At 48.3% G+C, this 14,434-nt stretch overlaps 1 pseudogene; it reads left to right on the top strand.

Moving 5' to 3' along the window:
• Positions 1-12,152, top strand: part of LOC131273521 (thrombospondin type-1 domain-containing protein 1-like) — an 86,932-nt pseudogene extending 74,780 nt beyond the window's left edge.
• The last annotated feature ends 2,282 nt before the right edge of the window (positions 12,153-14,434 follow it).

Here is a 14,434-nt window from a genome sequence, read left to right as displayed (position 1 = left end):
TTTCCGAGTATATACCTAGTAATGGTATGGCTGGGTCCCAGGGCAAGTTGATATTCAATTTCCTTAGGAAATTGCCAAAAGTCCTCCACAGTGGCTGTACCATTCTACATTCCACCAGCAGTGGGTAAGTGTTCCTATCTCTCTACATCCTCTCCAACACTTTGAGTTTTATGTCTTTTTAATAATGGCCGTATCTAATAGATGTGAAATAATATCTCATTGTAGTTTTAATTTGCATTTCCCTAATCATTAGTGATGTTGAACATCTTTTCATGGTTTTTTTGCCATTTGTATTTCTTCTTTGGACAAATGTCTTTGCAAGTCTTTTGCCCATTTCTAAACCAGGTAGTTTGTCTTTTTATTGTTGAGTTGTAGTATCTCTTTATATGTAATGACCTTTTTTTTAATTTTAATTTTAATTTTTTTCGAGGGACCAGGGATGGGGATTGAACCCTGGACCTCATATGTGGGAAGCCAGTGCTCAACCACTGAGCCACATCCACTCCCTGTAATGACCTTTTAACAGCACATTCTGAATTCATTCTAGTTCCATTCTTTATGTGATTGTAGTCATCGATTTTACCTTTATATAAGCCATAAACCTATAGTACACTGGTACTGTTTGGTTAGACTGCCAATTATATTTTAGAGCATTTTAAAGTAAGAAAAGTTGCCATTTCCAGCACTCTTCATTTCTTTGTATATATCCAAGATTTTTTGTCTGGTATGTTGCCACTGCCTGAAGGTTTTCTCTTTAACATTTCTTGAGGTGAATGACTTCTGGTAACGAATTCTGTCAGCTTTTTTTTTCTTTTTTTTGGTCTGAAAGTGTTTATTTCTCCAGTTTTTTTTTTTAACAATTGCATTGGTTTTTTTGTTTGTTTGTTTGTTTTTTGTTTTTTTTTAAGCCCCCCCCTTCCCCTGAGATGCCTTCTTAGTCTGCTCATCTTCTTTAGGAGGCACCAGGAACTGAACCTGTGCCCTCCCATGTGGGAGGTGAGTGCCCGACCATTTGAGCCACTTCCACTCCCTGCTGGTTGCAGCATCTGCTGGTTGTGGTGTCTGCTTGTTGTGGTTCCTACTCGTTGTGGCCATTGCAGCAGCTGCTGGTTAGGGTGTCTGTGGGTCTGCTGGTTGAGATATCTGCTGGTTGTGGAGTTTACCAGTTGTGGTATCTTGCTGGTTGTGGTGTCTGCTTGTTGTGATGTCTGCTCATCTTCTTTAGGAGATATCAGAAATGGAATCTGGTACCTCCCATGTGGGAAACAGGTGCCCAGTTGCTTGAGTCACATCCACTCCCTGTCTCCTTCAGTTTTGAAACTGGCAAGTCTGCTGAATTCTTATCTTTATTCTTTTCTATGTGATGTGTTTCCACACACATTACTCCCCCCACCCCCCCACCCTCCCACCAACCTTAAAGATTTTGTTTGTTTTTGTTTTGCAGCAGTTTGACTATGATGTGCCTAAGGTTTTCTTTTTGTTTTGTTCTGTATTTTTCCTGGTTGGTGTTTTCTGAGATTTGATGTCTTTCATTATTTTGGAAAATTCTTTAACATTATCTCCTCAGATATTTGTCTTTCTCTTTTTCCTTTGGGGTTCCAATTACATCTTTTCATGTTGTCCCACAGCTCTTGAGTATTATGTTTTACCTGCCTATTTTTTCTTCTTTGGGTTTCAGTTTTGGTGATTTCTGTTGACCTATATTCAAATTTGTTTCTGTCCTCACCTGTCTCGAATCTACACATGAGCCTGTAGAAGATATTCTTCATCTCTGTTATGTTTTTTTTTTTTAATTTCTAGCATTTCCATCTGACTCTTTAGTTTCTAACTGCTGAAATTTCCCATCTGTTCATGATCATTGTTCACAATTTCCACTTATACCTTTAGCATATGATTAACATAAATGATCATAGTTATAAATTCACTCTGAGGATTCCAGGATTGAGTCATATCTTAGTGTGGTTTCTTAATGGCCTTGTCTCTTAGTGGAATGGTGCTTTGTATGTTGGTAATGTTTGGTTGAAAAGGGAACCTCTTGGCTAGGCCTACAGATGCTGAGTAAGTGGTGTTTACGTGGGGCACACCTTACTTCTGCTAGGCTTTGAGTATGGGGATTAAGTCAGGCTAGTCTAGTGTTGAGCTGGGTTTGGGTGTTGCTTCTGTCCTGGCTACCCTTCGGGAACCACAGACTTTACATTTTTCTACCCTTCTTTGATTTTAGAGTAGGGGATGGACTACCAGAGGGTTTCCCAGTGTTTCTGTAATCTTCAGGTTTCCTCTTGTACAACAGAGAGCTTCCCATCTCTCTCTATCTCTCTCTCCCTCTCCCCCGCCCCCCAGCAGTACATTGTTGCTCTTTGGTCCTTGGTGCTTGCTGGCCGTGGGGTAGGAAGTGGAAGAGGCTTCTCTGAGTTCCGATTCAGCCTTGGTCTCACCAGTGCTGTGTCCCTGGGTCTCAGCTGTGGCTTCTTGATGGATCCTGCCCCTCCCTGGTGATAGAAGATCTCTAATACCCTGAGCCTAGGATATTTTTCTGCTCTTCCCAAAGTGTGGAGGGCCTTTTCTTTTCCTATTCCTAGCAGCAGTGGGTCTCCACTGAGGCTCTTAGGGTGACAGGGTTTCCTGCCCTTCTCCCAGTGGTTTAAGGCTTTTGTTTTACAGGGGAACCTGGGGAGAAGAATCTGGGTGAAGCATGTGTCTTTCCAGCAGGGCTGCTCCTTCCCTCCTCCTACCTTCACCACGAGGAAGGCATCTCCTGTCTAACCAGTCCTCAGCCCTTCCTGGGAGCTTTGGGTGAGATCTCTGGAGAGGACCCTGAAGTGGGTCCAGTTCTCCTTGTGTCTGTGGCTCCCAGGGTTCTGTATTCCATGCTAGCCCACACCAGGCTGTTAGCAATCATTAAAAATTTCAACCAAAGTCTTCTCACCAGCTTGGATGGTTCCTTGTATCTGCCCCAGGCAAACCAGTGCTTATGTCCTGTCTTTCCTCGGAGGAGCCTGTCTTACCTTAGATTTCAGACTAGTTGGTGGCCTTGAGACCGAAGTTCTGGAAAGGTTATGGCTTGTGGTTTACCCAGCTTTTTCTTGTTGTAGGAGTGACTCCTTTTCTAGCTTGACCATCGTGGGGGGTATTTTTGCTTATTTACTTTCCAAGGCCTGAGATTGGCATTTCCCCTCATCATTTGGGTACAGTTAAACATTGGTTCTCGAGTGAATGAGCCCTGAAAGCATGACTGTTGGTGAGCTTGCTGGCAAACAACATGTAGCCAGAATGGCTGCTAAGCATACACAATGGCTATCACAAAAGGCACCTTCCTTCTTCCTGGCCAGCTTCCCGCCAGAGAAGCCCACACGTGCCAACTTCAAAACTACCTCATCCCATCAAGTTGCTGCTTCATATTATCCCAATCCCCTTAGCCCATCTGTAATTGACACGTCACCCTACGCCCCCACCCCTGCCTATATAAGCTGTGCCCCTTCCCCAATAAACCAGACCTGTGCCACAAGCCTGTGTCTCCAGGGTGGTTACTGTGTGTTTAACCTGGCTGTGTAGTACCGGGGCCCCGTCATCACTCACAACCTGTTCGAGAAGTTTGCCTCACCAAGGCGAAAGCCATCTAGCTAAACTAGCTAACGGCCTGGCCAGCCGTATAGCTAACGGCCCCAGGGGCATGCCTGCAATGACTTGTGTCCTTGCAGAAACGTGGGGACTGTGGCAGCCTTGGAGCCAGTGTAGCACCACATGTAGTGATGGTGTCGTGGCTGAGTGTGCCTCACGTCCTTCCTGTCCAGACCCAGCTGCCCGGGCATGTCCTCGGAGACCTCCCTATGTTCCCTGGAGGAATGCACCCGTAGGTCTTCCTCGCTGCGTGACTTTCTCCTCAGAGAAGCCGTCTCAGGCTCTGGCTCCCCCTGCATGAGCCAGCAGTAACTTGGAGAACACGTTAATGTGGCGACGGGGCCTCACAAAACGAAGAAGATAGGGAAATGGCAGGGAAGTAGGGCTACGTATGTTAAAGAGCCAGCTATATTAAATTATTTTAAAAACACAAAAATGGGGGAGACGATAATTTCTTCCCTTTTTTAGTTGTTTCTCCCTCAGGTTTCCCCACCCCCAAGCCAAGCCGTGGGAAACAGTTTTCTTTCATTTTTCTCCCAGTCACCCAGAGAAGCCTGAGGTACTACGCAGACAGTGCTTTGCCACATGGGCCAGCAGTCCACCTATCCTGTGGATGGGCCCGGTGGGTTCTCAGCCAGGCCTGGGAGGAAGGAGGGGAGGTTTCTTCTCACCTCCCCCCCCCCCTCAGGGTGGCCTTGCCTCCCCCAGGCACCTCAAAGCCCTTCCTAGAGGTGCGAATGTGTCAAAGCTGGCCCTGAGGATGTGGGAGCGGCCTGCCAGGCGGCCTGCAGCTGTGAGCGGTTCCCTTCCCTCCCCGACGGCCACAGTCCTGACCAGCCCCTGCTCTCCAGCCCCCCAACACACACACGGCCCCCCCTCAGCGCGGCTGTGCAGGCCTCGGCCTCTAGGCGAAGGGCTTCCGCCGAGTCCTGCTTTCGGCCCCTCTCCAATTCCAGACGGAACGACCACCCTAGTTCCTTGTCCCTTGGGGACAAGTTAGGCGCATCTCCGGGTTGGGATCTCATGGCACCTTTGAGCTAAAACCACAGGCACCTGGCACCATCTTGGCTGGCTTCTGCCTGGGGCCGTCGAAAGTCTTCTCCCGTTTTCCTCTTTCCAGCAGTGCCACCGGCCTTGTCCCCTTCCTCCCAACACCCCAGAAAGGTTCTGGCCTCCTTTTCCTGTTGCGGCCTCACCCCCAGGCTGCGCCTGCCAGCCTAAGGCTGCCCGCTCCCCTTGCGTACTTTACCGTGAATCCACTTTTTCTCAGTGACAGCTCGTCTGTTTCCTGAGGCTCTCTTCTCTGTCATTTCCTCTATCAGTCCCCTTCACTTTCTATCATCCTCCCTCGGGTATCGCTTCCTTCAGATATACCTTGCCTTTAATTCCTGGGATGGCATATTATGTTAAGATATTTCGTTGCCCCCCTCCCCCAAGAAAAGAATATGCGATTTAGTTTTATGAGATGTGAATATGATCTAGCATTTTATTTTCATTTCCTTCATTAACAAGGAGACCTTGGCCATTCCTTTAACCAGTCTGTGCTCATTTCTTTATCTTTCTGAACCCTGGAGAAACAATTGAGCTTGTTTTTAGGATTAAATAAGATCAATGTGCCTGGACAGGATTTTTTAATGTAATGCTTCCATAATTTGTTAAGTTACCTTTGGTCAGTTATTTTATCTTTTGAAGTTGGAATAAAGTTTTAAAAAAATTTATTCCAGCCTGAGTTTTGTAACTCCAAAACAAATTTAACAATCACTTGCCACTGGCTTCTATTCTTTCTTTTTTCAATTTTTTTCTTTTTCTTTTTTAAAAAAAAGTTACATTCAAAAATAAAAGAGGTCCCCATATACCCCCCACCCCCTCACCCCACTCCTCCCACATCAACAACCTCTTTCATCATCGTGGGACATTCATTACATTTGGTGCCAATAATATCAGTCTTTACTGACCACTGGCTGTGTGCCAGCACTTTAATTACATGATCTCATTTAAACCTTACAATGAGTGCTCAAGGTAGTGATTGTGTGCTGGTTCAGAACTTGAGAATTTACACATATATGAAGTATTACACCCTTATCTCCACATGACCGATGGGGACTCTGGGTCATTGAGAGGGTAAGGGACACGCCGCAGGTAGTGAAGCGAGTAGCAGGAGCTCAATCTGACTCACAGGAAGCTCCCTGTCGTTAGTACTTTCCTTCATGTATGGGCCAATCTGACTTCCTGCCAGGATCAGCAACCTGGAATTAGCACCCATTTTTGAGGAAATGTACTGTTCCATGTTCTGGCCTTTAGTTCTTTAATACTGTATGGGAACTAGAAATGCATATATTATGAATTAGAAGCAAGGTAAGTGCCACAGACACTCCTACTTTGAGGGTAAGTGGCCTCAGTTGAGTGTTTATATGGATAAAAACTGTCAAATCTTCTAGTGCTCTCTCTTTCCTCTTCAACCTCTTTTTCCACTCCTTGGGACTGTAAATTCTGTCTGTGGGCTGCTGGGCACTGGGAAGTCCCCTCACTGCAGGGAAAGGAGGGGAGGCTCTGAGACAGAGGTGCAGGCCAGTGGCTCGGGGGCTTCTCTCCAGCGTGGCTTTGAAGGGAGCCAGAGGCCAGAGTGAACAGAGGCCAGAGAGGAAGGGGCGTAGTGTGTGTGAAGTGTGCTGCCGAAGGCCACCCGCAGTTGCTGCAGAAGGATGAGGAGATAAACCAGGGAGCAAGGCATTCGAATGCCACTATTCACTCAATTGGGAATTTAGAGTTTGGCTTTGAATGAATGTTTTTATGCCAAGGTCTGAATGTTGTTCTATATTAATTTGGTTTCACTTGTTTGACAAATGAGTAGGAACATTTAATTGCTGTTGCACTTACATCTGGTGGAATATTGATCATTTTGCTGTCACCTTTTTAATAATCAATGAATCAATTAATTAAATGTCTTTATCAAACACCAGCTATGTGCAAGTTACTGTGACTGGGGTTAAGAATATCTAGATAAGACATGTCTGTCTCAAAGGAGTTTACAGTGTAGTATCTAGACAGACACATACCCAGGTCTAGGACACCGTAGAGTACAGGGCCTGGAATGATAAGGGAATCTCAGCCTGGAAATGTGCAGGGTGAGAATCCATGCTGGAAGCATCAGCATCCTTGGAGGAGGCATTGGAGCTGAAGTTTGAGAGCTGAGTAGATGTCATCCTGGAGAACTTGGTGAGGAAGGGGATGTTGCAAAGGGAGCAGAGTGTGCAGTTGGGTGGAGGTTTTGGGATTGGAGCACATCTTCCATCTATTAGTCAGCCAAAGGGGTGCTGATGCAAAATACCAGACATCTGTTGGCTTTTATACAGGGTATTAGTTGGAGTAGAAGCTTACAGTTACTACGCCATAAAGTATAAGTTACCTCGCTCACCAAAGTCTCTTGCCACATATTGGAGCAAGATGGCTGTGATGTCTGCCAAGGTTTAGCCTTACTCTTCTGGGTGGGAGAGCAGCTGTGTCCCGCACAATGCCCAGGCCTCGGTTAAGGCAAGGGGCAAGGCAGCTTTGAGGGAAGGGAACAGGTGTTGAGGAATCTGTCACATGTCCCATTGGTAGGTGGAGAGGAGAGCGGGGAGCGTGGGCCCAGGAGATGAACGACAGCTGGTTGTTGATAGGATGAGGGGTCAGATGAGAGCACAGGGAACTCGAGGTGAGGACAGGGACCAGGGAGGAAAGAGAGGTGAGGCTTCCAGGGCTGTGGTGTGTGATGCTGTATAACCCCCAGAAAAACACTCTTAAATTTCATGCCTTTCTGTGTGTGTGGACCCACTGTAAGTAGGACCTTTTGATGGGGCTACATCAGTGAAGTAGTGACCCACCTCGGTCAGGATGGGACTTAGTCCTACTACTGCAGTCTTTTGTAAATGGATTGAATATATTTAGAGAGAAAGACATGGAGGCAAAAGGCTAAAATCAACAAACCCAGAAGAGAAGGGAGACCTGCAGGTGCCACCATGTGCCCTGCCGTGAGCAGGGGAGCCAAGGTCACCATTAGCTGGTCTTTGGGAAGAATGCATCGCCTTGACGATGCCTTGATTAGGACATTTTCTCAGTCTCAAAACCATAAGGTAATAAATTCCACTGCTCAAGCCAAATCATTTCATGGGATTTGCTTTAAGGAGCCTAGGAAACTGAAACAGATTTTGGTTCAAAGAGAATAGTGGCACGCTGCTATTGCAAATACCAAAAAGTGGGAAAGCTTTGTTGTAGTTGGGTTTTTTTTTAAAGATTTATTTCTCTCGTCTTCCTCACACTACCCCCCTCCCCCCAGTTGTCTGTGCTCTGTGTCCATTTGCTGTGTGTTCTTCTGTGTCTGCTTGCATTATCTGGTGGTACTGGGAAACTGTGTCTTTTTTTTTCTGTTGCATCATCTTGCTGCGTCAGCTGTTACGTGTGCAGCACCACTCCTGGGTGGACTGTGCTTTTTTTTTTTTTAATGCAGGGCAGCTCTCCTTGTGCATGGGGCACCCCTACATGGGGGCACCCCTGCATGGCATGGCATTCCTTGCACATGGCAGCACTGCACATGGGCCAGCTTACCACACGGGTCAGGAGGCCCTAGAGATCAAACCCTGGACCCTCCATATTGTAGACAGACACTCTATCAGTTGAGCCATGTCCACTTTCCTGTAATTGGGTATTGACTAGAGGTGGGAAGAATTGTGCAGTGCTTGATAGAAAAGGCCTACGTTGCTTTGAGGAAACTGTAGAAATATGGATGCTAAAGGTACTTCTGATGAGGTCTTGGAAGAAAGTGATGAATGTGTTACTGGAAACTGGATGAAAGATGATCCTTGTTTTAAAGGGGCGCAGACCTTGGCAGAATTGTGTTCTGATGTTGGATGGAAGGCTGAATTTGAGAGTGATGCGCTTGGATATTTATCTGAGATTTCCAAGCCAAGTGTGGAAAGTGAAGCCTGCCTTCTCTGAGCAGCTTATAGTAAAATGCGAGAGGAAAGGGATAAGTCAAGAACTGAACTCCCGGGCACAAAGGAACCACAGATTAATATTTGGGAAAATTCTGAGTTTCTGGAAGTGAGTCCCCGGAGAATAGCACTCCACAGGAGGATTTAATTGAAAAAGGAAGCAGCCAGCCATTTCCATGCAAGTCAGGACTGGAGATGCTGTTTTCAAGGAAGGAACTGAGGAAGGTCCTACTGTCTGATGGTTTGGACCTCTGTGTACTACATGCAAAACCTACATGTTTTTTGTGAGAGCTCTGTGAACGGAACCACCACCAGCCTGGACTAAATGGACAGACTGAAAAAAGATCACTTCAATTGTAGAGCCATGGAAGTCAAGGGTCTGCACTGAAAACATACGCTTGGGCCAAGGGAGCAAGCCCACCCCATGTGTGTGGAAAGGGAGATTTGGAGAAGGTGGGCCACCTACCCCATGCCCTGGGGTAGCGGATGGTCTGGCTGTTACCCCAGTGCTTGAAGAGGGTGGAGCATTCACCCCAGCATTTGAGGGGAGCATGGCCACTGCCCAAGTACTTGGAATGGGTGGCACTGCTGCTTTAGGCCCGGCAGACAAAACATCACATTTAGTATTGCTACTGAAATGACGTAAGGCTTTTGGGATATTAGGATGGAATGAATGTATTTTGTAGGTAGAAAGGGCATGTCTTTTAGCGATTCAGAGGGTAGAGTATGGGGGTTTGAAGTTGTACATACACCAGAAAACCATGTCCTTAAAGTTAATCCATTCCTGCGGGTGTGAACCCGTGGTGAGTAGGACTTGTGGTGAGTACTTCACCTCATTCGGGATGGGTTCTAATCCTATTACTGGAGTCCTTTATAAATGGAGTGAATACAGAGAGAGAGAGCCCTGGAAGCAAGAAGGTGAAATGAACAAAACCCAGAAGAGAGGGGAGAGAGCAGAGGCCGCCGTGTGCCTTGCCATGGGTAGAGGAGCCCAGGTCACCCGGCGCTGGTCTTGGGGAAGAAAGCGTCGCCTTATGGCCTTGATAAAATCAGCCTCACATTGCCCATTTTCTCAGCCTCAAAACTGTAAGCTAATCAGTTCCCGTCATTCAAGCCAAACCTTTCCATGGCGTTTGCTTTAGGCAGCCTCAGAAACAAAAACACGGGGTTTGGGCAACAGGACAGGCTGAGAGGCCCAGTGGTGTCTGCAATGTTTTGAAACATTTTGATGACTGTGGGACAGACCAGTTTGAGAGAGCAGGGAAGAAAAAAAGTCAGCACCACACTTTAGGACAATAAATATAGGAAGGGGAATCGACTGCATCGAGAAAGAGTGGAGAGCAGAGGCCTAGTACTTAAAGGGGAGTGGTACATCACATTGCCAAATGTCTTAGTTTCACCTTTAATTTCTCTTGAGAGGTGCAAAGACTACCTAAATTATTGTCCATACTAAGTTTTATCCTTGTGAGAATTTTCCACTGTGCATCTCAAAGTCAACTACAGCTATCTTGTGTTTATATTAACAAAAAATCTTGATTTTATCTTGAAATTTTCTACAGACCAATAGGATATATACATATCCATATATAGTAATTTATTTAGTCAGTCAGTCAGTTAATGGAATTGCATCGTGGGGATGGACAACCCCAAAATCCGTCAGGCAGGTGGGAAGATTGGACACACAGGCAGGAGTTGATGCTGCAGAGTCGAGCGGGAAATCCGCAGGGTCTCCTGAGACCGGGAAGCTCAGGCAGGACTTTGCGCTGTCCCCTGGGAGGCAGAATGTCCTCTTTGCTTTGCTGCTGAGGCCTTCAGCTGCGGGCCCGCGGCCCCGCCAGCGTTTCGCAGACGCTCTCCCCAGCATCATCCCTTGTAGGCGTCCGCTACGCCGCACAGGCCGCCCCGCCCCGGGATTAGCGTGCGGTTCTCTAACTGGGCACCGCGGCCCAGCCAGGTCCCCACGTAAGACTAACCGACACCACACGCCAAACCGGAAGCTCTAGCCCTTGTTTACTGCACTTCTCTCTCCAGGTGCTAGACAAGCCCCTCGCAAACCCTAAACCCTCAGGGAACTCACGCCCCGGGGCTCACTTGTCCTTTCAGCCCGGCTCCCCCTCAGCCCCAGGGGCCCACCCCTCAGCAACGTGGCGGCGCCACCGGCACCTCCCTGTTCGTGTCCGTCACGCGGCCACCCTGCTCGTCGCGCTGTGGGGAAGCCGGGCCGCGCGCCCCGCTGCGCCCCCCGCCGCGGCGGCTCCCTGCACAGGCCCGGCTGCCGCAGCAACTCGGGCGAGGAGAGCAGCTGCCACCCGGGCGAGCCGCGCGGCCCCTGGAGGCGGGCAATGGGCCCTCGGTGGGCACCGGGACCCTGGGCATCCCGCTGACCTGCGGCGGAACGGCGCGGCGGCGCCCAAGGAGGACGCGTCCGGCAGCGAGAGCTTCCAGGCCAGCGCCCAGAGGATCCTCCCGCCCCTGCTCAGACACCGCCTGCCCCGCAGCAGCTGAAGGAGATGACGAGGAAAGGCCTGACGGAGACCACCGAAGTGCACCACGTGTCTCAGAGTCCCCTGATGCACAACGCGTGGACGCCGCCTCCCGCCCGCCCCTGGGCCTGGAGAGCCCCGAGGACGCTCCTGCCAACGAGTTCCGGATCAATCCCCCTTTCCCGACCCGCCCGCGGGCAGCGCTGGCGAGAGGCGCCCTCCAGGCTGGCGGCCAGCGCCTCCCCGTCAGCTGCGCCCTCAGCCCCAGCCAGGCCCTACTCCGCAAGTCGCAGACGAGGCCCGGGGCAACAGGGGGGACAGCCGCAGCGGGGCCGCCCCAGGCCTTCCCATTTCAGGAGGACGGCTCGTTTCCACGAGGCCAAGCAGGCCCGGCCCTCCAGGGAGAGGAGCATGTCCACCCTGACGCCCAGGCAGGCGCCCGCGGACAGCTCCCGGCCGCGGGCCTGGACCAGGCCGAAGACTGCCCCAGACCTCAGAGTCGGGGGGCCCGCCTGCTTCCTGAGGAGCTGGAGCGTTTCCAAGGGGAGGGGCAGCGCTCCTCTCAGGCCCCCCGCCAAGCCTCACACCTTGGGGTAGCCACGGAGCAAAGCAGACCCCGGGGACCGCCAGGCAGGACTCGTGGCCGGAGCTGAGAGAACGGAGCCTCAGAGAGGGCGGAGGGGACCATCCCCCAGTCACAGGAGCGTTTCAAGGAAACACCCTTCCCCCGTCTCCCCCAAAGAGAACCACCAAGGGTCAGTCCTCTGAGCCCTTCTCAGGGCAGAAGAGACAAGTGCCAGAGCTTCCCGGCACACCCCGAGTTCGCCTTCTACGACAATAGCTCATTCGGCCTCACAGAGGCGGAGCAGAGAATGCTCGACCTCCCTGGCTACTTCGGGTCAAACAAGAGGATGAAACCACAAGTACGCTCAGTGTGGGGAAGCTGGTGATCTAGGCCAGGAATCAGCCTGGAGCGTTGCACAGCAGGCCCTCTGCCCAGGTGGGGGGTGGGTGGATCATTTTTGCCTGACTGTGCAGAGGATACCCGGCGGGAAGGAGGTAACTCACACAAAGGAAGGAGTGTGCCCGTGTCTGTTTCACTTCATGAGGAAGACGCTATTTATCCCCAACGGTTCCCTCTGCCAGCCTCTTTCTATTGGTTTATTACTAATAACTACGACAACAAAATTTAAACCAGAGTAACATAGGGCTTGGTCTCTCATGTGGATGACAAGATGAAAGGGTGGCGCCTGACTATGAAATACTTGAACACTTGCGTTAGCAGTTTCCAACTTGATAGAGAAATCCATTTCAGCTCTAAATATGTGCTGGAGCAAAGTTAACTCTGAATTTTAATTTATTAAATTATAAACACATGAGAATTTGACTCATAGGAAGAATGAATAGGTTTCGTAGTTGGCTATTATGTTAATTATCACTGCCTAAGTGCTAAGCTACCTAGACACGGTGAAACCACAAGATATTCCAGAAGAACTTTAGGATGCAACCAAGAGCCCAGGTGACTTGACATTAAATTATGTGAGTTAATTCTACTTTGGGGAGGTAGTACAAGAAACTGGTTATTGAGGTAGTGGGCCAAATAAAGACCTGTTCACACATCCATCACTATTCTGAGCAAATAGTATTTTGGAAAGGAAAGTATTGTCTGCAGAGAATGCTTCGGCTGGAAAATGGGCAGTGGATGCTGGCTGAGAAACTGCCTGACATCATGATGCTCCTGGACCAGCCTGCCATGGAGACCCCGAGATGGTGTCATTGGGCAACTAGTACATGTATGTTTTAAAAAATAAGTATCATTTCATTCAGAAAATGCATGAATTAATCTCATGTATATGGAAAGCAGGGAGACTAGATTATAATTTTACAGTTCAAGCATTTTCAATTGGAAGAAAGTGGTGGAGGAGGAAATTTAGAATGATGCTTGTTTTCATATTGTCTCCTACCATAGGTCAGGGAGGTGTTCACTCTTCCAGGGTTGGATAGTCCTGGACTTATTTGCATTCTAAATGCCATACTCTGCCATCCCAGCCTTTACAAGTCGCCTCTAGCAGCAGAAACTCCAGGTGTTTCAGGAGAAAGCTGGCTCTTTTGCATAGGAGGGTATAGAGAGAAGCCTCTAAGAGGTTTTCACAAAGGAAGAAAGCTTTCTGCTGCTTGCTGAGATGTTAGGACTGGTCTTGCAACTTGCTTTGTTTGGAAATAAGGGCTAACAAAAGAACCTAAAGTCTGGGCTCCTTCGTTGGAAATCTTTCATCAGCTGCCTGGTGGGTTGCTCTCTGCAGTGTGTGCCTTACTTCCTTCCAGCCCTTGAACCAAACTAATTGGTTATCTGCACCGGCTGGGTACTGCATTTTCCTTTCTTTTCACAGTGACCTCTGTAACTGCCACATCCATCTTGCCTTTTAGACTGTTTTCCATCTTCCTTTTCTAGTTTATCTAGTTTTTTTCCCATCTAATTCCATGCTCTCCTAAGAGAGCAACTATTGTAATGTTACAAGTTTCTCTCCTATTTGCTGCATTGCCACCTCATTTGTACCATCTTTATGGAAAGAAAAATACATCTCCTTTTGGAAATGCTTTAATAATAACAATCTAACTTTCAGGAACAGGAGGGGTAGATTATTCAGAGCTTTCTGACAAATGGTATGTGCTGATGCAAAGAAGAGGAAACCAGGCTTTTCAACTTCCATTTTCTCTGTTTATCATACCAGAAAGCTTTGTTCTCTTTTCAAGTTCACAGGCTTGTGTGCCAGCCTTTGGGAGCAGAGGGTACATGCTCACTCATTCCACATTTCACAGGAATTCCCCTATGGCTTCAGATTGAGGCCAAAACTGCTATGGGGAAGGTGAAGAATAGATAAAATCATTAAGAACAGGAAGATTTTCTGTTATGTTCTTCCCTAGTATACCATGCATCTAAATTAAGAACTCAGTGAACTAATACCTGCATATAAAACATTCACCTTCTACTTATCTGTGGTTTTCTGAGGGTCTAACCAAGAGTCAGTCTCTACATTTCAAAGTCAAATTAATTTGGCCTTGGCCTCTGAGAAGGAGAAAAGTAGTTGCTTTCAGCATGGTCCTTGGTGGATAAACGTCAGACTTCCTTAGAGATCATCTCCCATTCTTCACCATTATGTCCCTGGGTCCTAGCCCCAATGCCTGGTATAGAGAGGAGCTCAGGGAATTTTGCTGGGTGGCTCTTAAAAAGCCCTCAAACTGTAGGTCAGGTGGAACAGGGATAAGTCCCTCTACCACTTCAAATCTTAAACCACTGTTAACAGATGTGGGGTTTTAGTTTCTGGAGCTCTCTACCAGTGATGGGATCCTCATCTTTTGGGG

This window comes from Dasypus novemcinctus, chromosome 15 (assembly GCF_030445035.2).
Source record: "Dasypus novemcinctus isolate mDasNov1 chromosome 15, mDasNov1.1.hap2, whole genome shotgun sequence".
Taxonomy (NCBI): domain Eukaryota; kingdom Metazoa; phylum Chordata; class Mammalia; order Cingulata; family Dasypodidae; genus Dasypus; species Dasypus novemcinctus.
The sequence above is the reverse complement of the archived record's forward strand: the minus strand, read 5'-3'. Positions and strand labels throughout refer to the sequence as shown.